Source organism: Hemiscyllium ocellatum, chromosome 28 (assembly GCF_020745735.1).
Source record: "Hemiscyllium ocellatum isolate sHemOce1 chromosome 28, sHemOce1.pat.X.cur, whole genome shotgun sequence".
NCBI classification, from domain to species: domain Eukaryota; kingdom Metazoa; phylum Chordata; class Chondrichthyes; order Orectolobiformes; family Hemiscylliidae; genus Hemiscyllium; species Hemiscyllium ocellatum.
The window spans coordinates 40,993,176-41,002,346 of NC_083428.1; positions in this window are offsets into that span (position 1 = coordinate 40,993,176).

The following is a 9,171-nucleotide window of genomic DNA, read 5'->3' on the forward strand; positions in this document are numbered from 1 at the left end:
GCAGGTCAGAGAAATATAAAAAAAACCCGGGGTTAATTTGCAACTATACAACTGAATTTTATGATTTTCATGGATGATAGAAGATTGACATGGATAGTGTTATAACATATGACATAATACTTGTAAATGAATTCAAATAAAAGACACAACTGATCCATATCTAAGTGCAGGCAAAGAAGATGCTGTTACATGCCTATTCATTGTTGCATTCACAATGCACTCCAATGCTCTTGAAAGATCTTGATAACAGAGGTAAATATTCATGAACGTTCTTGAAATGGCTGAGGATAACACTATAAGAGGGCAAGCTGTTCCAGACTTAACAGTCAATATCGCTAAAAGGTGTGGCACTGGAAAAGCACAGCCAGTCAGGCAGCATCTGAGGAGCAGGAGAGTCGACGTTTTGAGCATAAGCTCTTCAATCAGGAATGCTGCCTGACCTGCTGTGCTTTTCCAATGCCACACTTTTTGACTCAAAAATGAGGTCTGCAGATGCTGGAGATCACAGCTGCAAATGTGTTGCTGGTCAAAGCACAGCAGGCCAGGCAGCATCTCAGGAATAGAGAATTCGACGTTTCGAGCATAAGCCCTTCATCAGGAATAAGAGAGAGAGAGCCAAGCAGGCTAAGATAAAAGGTAGGGAGGAGGGACTAGGGGGAGGGGCGATGGAGGTGGGATAGGTGGAAGGAGGTCAAGGTGAGGGTGATAGGCGGAGTGGGGTGGGGGCGGAGAGGTCAGGAAGAGGATTGCAGGTTAGGAGGGCGGGTGCTGAGTTGAGGGAACCGACTGAGACAAGGCGGGGGGAGGGGAAATGAGGAAGCTGGAGAAATCTGAATTTATACCTTGTGGTTGGAGGGTTCCCAGGCGGAAGATGAGGCGGTCCTCCTCCAGCCGTCGTGTAGTTGTGTTCTGCCGGTGGAGGAGTCCAAGGACCTGCATGTCCTCGGTGGAGTGGGAGGGGGAGTTAAAGTGTTGAGCCACGGGGTGATTGGGTTGGTTGGTTCGGGCGGCCCAGAGGTGTTCTCTGAAGCGTTCCGCAAGTAAGCGGCCTGTCTCACCAATATAGAGGAGGCCACATCGGGTGCAGCGGATGCAATAGATGATGTGTGTGGAGGTACAGGTGAACTTGTGGCGGATATGGAAGGATCCCTTGGGGCCTTGGAGGGAAGTGAGTGTGGAGGTGTGGGCGCAAGTTTACTGAACTCCAGTATCTGCTGTCCTCACTTTCTCCTTGTCAACATAGCTAACCAATGCAATCAATCGAGTTAACAGAATGTTGAATTTTACAGCCAAAATAGTCAACTTACATTGGAGGATACTTGAATTGTACAGAACCCTGAGCGGATCACATCTTTGAGTAATGCTTTTAGATCTATTTAGCAAGAAGACCCACTGAGCTGATATAATTCATTATGCTAATAGTAGATATGAAAAGTTGGAAAAGTCTAAGGTTCAACAGGCTTAAAAGGAAAACGTACGTTGATAAAATGATCTCAAACTGAATTACGAAATGGCAATGGACATGGGTTCAACTTAGCAAAAGGCAAATTTGGGATTTCTTTCATTCATTTATGGGAGGTGGGTGTACTGCACAGACCAACATATATTGCTCTTCCCTCATTGCCCAGATTCAGCCATATTATCTGAGTCTGGAGTCACATATGGCTCAGACAACATAAGGATGGCAGATTTCCTTTCCTAAAGGACATAATCATTCTGAGCTGCTCACAGAAAAAGGGATCCCAAAGCTTTTACTGGCACATTAAAAGGAGTAAAGGTTAAAGAGTTGGGATAATTCAGGACTAAAAATAGGATTTAGATGTTGAAGCAAAAGCATAGCTAAGATATGAAATTAATATGGGCCAAAGGCCCTGTTTCTACACTTTAGAGACTCTATGATTCTATGAGTTTGCAACTTTGGAGCCAGACGGTCATACAGCACAGACTCAGACCCAGTTAATGCTGTCCATAATCCCAAACTAAACTAGTCCCACCTGCCTGCATTTGGCCCCTACCCCTCCAAACAATTTTTATTCATGCGCTTATCCAAATGTCTTTTAAATGTTGTAACTGTACCTGCATCCACCGCTTCCTCTGAAAGTTCATTCCACACACAAACTGCTCTCTATGTAAAAGGGTTGTCTCTCACGTCTTTCTGAAATCTTTCTCCTCTCACCTTAAAAACATGATGCCCAGTTGTAAATCCCCCACCCTAGGGAAAAGAAACCTGCCATTCACCTTATCTGTGTCCCTCATGATTTTATGAATCTCCATCTTTTCCAAGGAAGCTGATGGTGAGAGAAGGAAATTTAAAATTGATAAGGAAGCGACATTGGATAGACTGTCTGTATTAAAACTGATAAGGCACCAAGATCAGATGAGATGCATCCAAGGATACTGGTGGAAATTACAGAGATACTGGCCATTGTGTTTCTGTTTTCATTGGACACAGATGTGCTGTCGGAAGATGGAGAATTGCAAACATTATGCTTTGGATAAAAAAAACGATGTAAGGATAAGCCCAGCAGTTACAGACCACTCAGTTTAATGTCAGTTGGTGGAATATTCTGGAAATAATAATTTGAGATAGAATGAACAATCACATGAACAAATGTGGGTTAATTAAACCAGCATGGATTTCTTAAGGGAATGTTGTATTTTCCTGAACATACTGGAATATTTGAAGAGATAACTGAGAGGGTTGATGAGAGGAAAGTTATTGATGAGCTGTACATGAACCACCAAAAGGTGTTTGTGCTGCACAACAAACTAGTTGGATGGTGAAGTGATACTTGGTGAGTCCTGGAATGATCACATGGTACAATTGGCAGAGCTCTTTGAATGACTATGAAAAGCAAAACTGGTAATAAACTGAACCAAAACTGAATTCGCAAAAGCAGAGGTGACGTTCTTGGGACATAACATTGGTCATGGAAGGTTGTTCCCATGGAACACAAAGATGAAGGTCATTGAGGAATTTCTACGATCAACCTCAAAGAAAGCGGTGTTTTAATTCTTGGGTCTAAGCAGATTCTCTCAGGGGTTTGTTCCAAGCATCAGCAGTGTAGTGGCACTGTTAACCAATTTGTTGAAGAAGAACACAAAAATTTTAATGGACAGAACAATGCCGGGAGGCATTCGACCATTTGAAAGCAATATTAACCACCATGAGAGAGAGAGAGAGAGAGTACGAGAGAGAGAGCTTTAGCTAAACCAAACTTTTCAAAACCTTTCAAAGTTGCGATTAATGCTTGTGACATCGGAGTTGGAGCTGTAGCATTACAGGTAGATGATGATGGGATTGACCTGGCAGTTGGTTACTTTTTGAAGAAAGTCAACATCCAACAAAGAAAATACTCCACGATCGAAAAGTAACTATTGAGTTTGGTACTGGCCTTTCAACATTTTAATGTATATGTCACAAACAATTCATCAGAGACAGTTGTGTACATGGATCACAATCCTCTTACATTCTTGGAATGCTTTAAAGACAAGAATATGATACTATTTCACTGGAGTCTTATGTTACAGACTTTTAATCTAGATATCGTACATGTTGTGGGTCGTAAGAATGTCATCACAGATGAATTATTGCGGGCTTAACTGATAAAGTATTGATAAGATTGATATATATTCAATGTTATATTGATGTGGGAAGAGGTTAATATGAACTTCGATTAAAGTCATATGTATGTCATGATATTAAGAATAAGAAACAGAGGGAAAAAACATGAAGCCATCTTTTCATTATAACTGTTCATTTTTTCTTAAGAGGGGAGGTGTTATGAAGGTGTAGAGGTGTACTATACCCTTTAAGAGGGTTGAAAAGCTAGCAAGGACTAACTGAAAGCACAGGGTGACTGGAATAAGTATCAGTGTAACACTTGGTCGAAACAAATAACAGCAGTTGGATTGCCATGAAACAAAAACAAATTCAAATTTGGCCAATCAATTTAAATTATTCCCCAAGATATCAAAATCCAATTAAATTTAAAATTAGCATTTTGATAATATGAAACGGTCCGATGTTTTCGGGTATAAAACCGGACATTCTGAACAATTAGGGTGAGAACTGTTGAAGACCAACAAATGCAGACTGCTAGCTAAAGAGCTCTCTGAAAGGGGCCTGTCTGTGGGGAGTGTAGCAGAACATCGAAGCTGACCTGGAGAGAATCTACAGAGGAAAATCTACAAAGGAGAATCAGCAGAGCTGACTGGGTTTGATATCTGAGGTTTTTTTCTGTAAATCTTAATCAGTACTATAGAATGGGAGATAAAAGATAGGTTTAAGAGAAAGGAGTTATAAATAGTTGTTGGTTTTAATATTCTCTGTTGGACATAAAGAATAAAGTTGTTCATTTTTATTTAAAATAGTGATCTCTGGGATAGTTCTTTGCCTCTTGAATTTTAACAGATTACAGCATGGGGTGCACCTTTTCTGTGTTGGTGGTTTAAATTATCGGGGGGAGGGGGTGTGATTTACCCCGTGTCGTAACAGTGGGGTCTGGCTGTGGGTGGCAGAAATGGTGGAGGATAATGCGTTGTATCCGCAGATTGGTGAGCTGGAAGGTGAGGACCAGGGTGGGGGGGATTCTATCCTTGTTGCGGTTGGAGGGGAGGGGTGGGGTTCAAGGACGGAGGTGCAGGAATTTGTTTTGCCAGAAGCAGCAGCAGTGGGAGGAGTGACAGTGAGGATCAGAGTCCTGCTGGGAAGGGAAATGTAAAATTATATAAACTTACCTCATGAATAGGTGGAGCACACGCTGAGCAGGAGCGGACCCGGGACTGCTGAGTAAGTAAAGTCATACATTTGGCCGTTTGCGTGATCCGAAACACTACTTAGGTAGTGTCTCCCACCCATCCTCCTCCTCTAACCAAAGTATAGGTTCTGTGAGCCGGATTGTAAGGTAACTTTTTTTTATTCTTTATTCTTCTACAGTCTCTTTGGGAATATAGAACGGAATGGCAGTAAGAGCAGTTGAATGTTCCTCCTGCAGAACGTGGGAGGTAATTTCCTGCACCCAACTCCTGCTCCTTGACAACCGTGTTAAACTGGAGCTAGAGTTGGATGAACTTCGGATCATTCAGAAGACAGAGGGGCTATTGAGAGGAGTTACAGGGAGGTAGTCACACCTCAGATACAAGAAAAAGGCAGATGGGTTACAGTCAGGGGATGGAAAGGCAGTGCAGGGATACCCCCTGTGGTCATTCCCCTCAATAACAAGTATACTGTTTTGGATAGTGTTGGGGGGAGCAACTTACCAGGGGTTAGCCAAGGGGTACAGTCTCTGGCACAAAGCCTGTCCTTGTTGCTCAAAAGGAGAGGGGGAGGGAGGGGAGATGAGCAGAACATTGGGGATTCCATAGTTAGGGGGACAGTTAGGAGGTTCTATGGGAATGAGAGAGACTCACGTTGCTGTGCTGCCTTCCAGGTGCCAGGATAAATGATGTCTTGGATCATGTTTTCAGGATCTTTGTTGGGGGGGGGAGGGGAGTAGCCCCAAGTCGTGATCCACATAGGTACTAATGACTTAGGTCGGAGGAGGGATGGGGACTTAAGGAGAAATTCAGGGAACTAGGGTGGAAGCTTAGTACTAGAACAAACAGAATTGTTATCTCTGGTTTGTTGCCTGTGCCACGTATTAGCGAGGCGAAGAATAGGGAGAGAAAGGAGTTGAACACGTGGCCACAGGATGGTGCAGGATGGCGGGTTTCAGATAGCTGGGTAATTGGGACTCCTTCTGGGGTTGGTGGGACCTCTACAAGCAGGATGATCTACATCTGAACCAGAGGGGTACCGATATCCTAAGGTGAGGAAATTGGCTCATGCTGTTCAGGAGGTTTAAAGTAATTCAGCAGGGAAATGGGAACCTAAATTGTAGTTCCAGTGTTTAGTAGGGTGAGAGTAGTGAAGTCAGAAATGTGGTTTCAAGGTCACAAGAGTTCACCAGCAAGCAGGAAGGTGGTTTGAAGTGTGTCTACTTCAGCTCCAGGTGCATCCAGAAAAAGGTGGGCAAATTTGCAGCATGGGTTGGTACCTGGGATTTCAATGTTGTGACCATTTCGGAGACATGGATAGAGCAGTGACAGGAATGGTTATTGCAGGTTCCATGATTTAGATGTTTTGGTAAAAGCATAGAAAATGGCAAAAAGAGGGGGTAAGTGTGGCATTGTTAGTCAAGGACAATCTTATGGTGGCAGAAAGAACATTTGAGAAGTCATCTACTGAGGTAGTATGGACTGAGGCTAGAAACAGGAAATGAGAGGTTACCCTGTTGGGAGTTTTCTATCTACCTCCGAATAGTTCCAGAGTTTAGAGGAAAGCAAAGCAAAGATAATTCTGGATAGAAGTGAGAGTAACAGGGTAGTTGTTATGGGGGACTTTAACTTTCCAAACATTGACTGGAAATATTATAGTTTGAGTACGTTAGATGGGTCAGTTTTTGTCCAATGTGTGCAGGAAGGTTTCCTTACATAATATGTAGACAGGCCAACAAGGGGCGAGGCCACATTGGATTTGGTACTGGCCAGGTGTTATATTTGGAGGTAGGTGAACATTCTGGTGATAGCGACCACAATTTGGTTATCTTAATTTTCGCGATGGGAAGAGATAGGTGTATAAAGCAGGGCAAGAGTTATTGCTGGGGGAAAGGCAATTATGATGCGATTTGGCAAGAGTTAGATAGTGTAGGATGGGGAAAGAAAGTGCAGGGGATAGGCACAACTGAAATGTGAAGCTCATTCAAGCAACAGCTACTGAGTGTCCTTGATAAATATGTACCTGTCAGGCAGGAAGGAAGTGGTTGAGCCAAGAACCTGTTGTTTAGTAATGAAGTTGAATCTCTTGTTAAGAGGAAGAAGAAAGCTTATGTTAGGATGAGATGTGTAGGCTCAGTTAGGGTGCTTGAGAGTTACAAGTTAGCTAGGAAAGACTTAAAGAGAGAGCTAAGATGAGCCAAGAGGGGATATGAGAAGTCATTGGCAAGTAGGATCAAGGAGAACCCTAAAGTGAGAGAAAGATTAAGGCAAATCAAGGATAGTAGTGGAGTCCAAGGAAAAAGGGAAGTGCTAAATGAATATTTTTTGTCAGTATTCACACTGGAAAATGACAATGTTGTCGAGGAGAATACCAAGATATGGGCTACTAGACTAGACAAGGTTGACATTCACAAGGAGGAAGTGATAGCAATTCTGGAAAGTGTGAAAATAGATAAGTCGCCTGGGCCCAATGGGATTTATCCTAGGATTCTCTGGAAAGCCAGGGAGGAGATTGTGGAGCATTTGGTTTTGATTTTAATGTCATAATTGTCTACAGGAATAGTACCAGAAGACTGGAGGATAGCAAATGTTGTTCCCTTGTTCAAGAAGGGGAATAGAGACAACCCTGGTAATTATAGATTAGTGAGCCTTACTTTGGTTGTGGGTAAAGTGTTGGAAAAGGTTATAAGAGTTTGGATTTTTAATCATCCAGAGAGAATAATTAGGGATAGTCAACATGGTTTTATGAAGGAAAGGTCATGCCTCACTAACCTTATTGAGTTCTTTGAGATGGTGATCAAACAGGTGGATGAGGTTAAAGTGGTTGATGTGGTGTATGTAGATTTCAGTAAGGTATTTGACAAGACTCCCCACAGTAGACTAATGGAGAAAATACAGAGGCATGGGATTGAGGGTGATTTAGCAATTTGGATCAGAAGTTGACTAGCTGAAAGAAGATAGAGGGTGGTGGTTGATGGGAAATGTTCACCCCAGCATTAATACATTTGCCGATGACAATAAGGTCCGCAGAATTGAGGATAGTGCTGAAGGATATTGCAGGTTACAGAGAAACATAGATAAGCTGCAGAGCTGGGCTGAGAGGTGGCAAATAGAGTTTAATGTGGAAAAAGTGTGAGATGATTCATTTTGGAAGGAGCAACAGGAATGCAGAGTGCTGGGTTAATGTTAAAATGCTTGATAGTGTAGATGAGTAGACAGATCTCGGTGTTGATGTACATAGATCTCTGTAAGTTGCCACCCAGATTGATAGGTTATTAAGAAGGCATACAGTCTGTTAGTTTTTATTGGTAGAGGAATTGAGTTTCAGAGCCACGAGATCATGCTGCAGCTGTACAAAACTCTGGTGCGGCCGCACTTTGGGTTTTGCGTACACTTCTGGTCAACACATTATCGGAAAGATGTGGAAGTTTGGGAGAGGGTTCAGAGGAGATTTACAAGGATGTTACCTAGTATAGAGGGAAAGTCTTAGGAAAGGCACTTGAGTCTTTTTTCATTAGAGAGAAGAAGTTTGAGAGGAGACTTAACTGAGACATACAAGATAATCAGAGGATTAGGTAGGGTGGACAGTGCGAGCCTTTTTCTTCGGATGGTGATGGCTAGCACGAGAGGACATAGGTTTAAATTGAGGGGAGATAGATATAGGACAGATGTCAGAGGTAGTTTCTTTACTCAGATAGTAGTAGGAGCATGAAACGCACTGCCTGCAACAGAGTAAATTCGCCAACTTTAAGCTCATTTAAATGGTCATTGGATAGACATATGGATGAAAATGGAATAGTGGAAGATAGATGGGCTTCAGGTTGGTTCCACAACATTGAGGGCCGAAGGGCCTGTACTGCACTGTAATGGTGTATGTCCTAAGTGGAGGAGATATGCTGGAGGGCATTGTTGACCACATGGGAGGGGAAATTACAGTCCTGAAGTAGGATTCATTTGGGATGTCGTGGAGTGGAATTGCTCCTCCTGGGAGCAGATATGACAGAGTTGGAGGAATTGGGAATGAGGGATAACACTTTTACAGGAGGATACTCTACACTGGGGAGACAGGATGCCAATTCACAGAATGTTTCAGAGAACATCTCTGGGACACACACACCAAACAAACCCACTGCCCTGTGGTTGACCACTTCAACTGTCTCTCCCACTCTGCCAAGGACATTCAAGTCCTGGGCCTCCTCCCCTGCCAAATCCGAACCACCTGACACCTGGAGGAAGAACGCATCATCTTCCACCTTGGGCCTCTACAACCACAGGTCAACAATGTCGATTTCACCAATTTCCTCATCTTCCCATCACCCACCTCATCCCAGATCCAACCCTCCAACTTGGGCACAACCCTTTTGAACTGTCCTAACTGTCCACACTCCTTCCCACCTATCCTATCCACCCTCC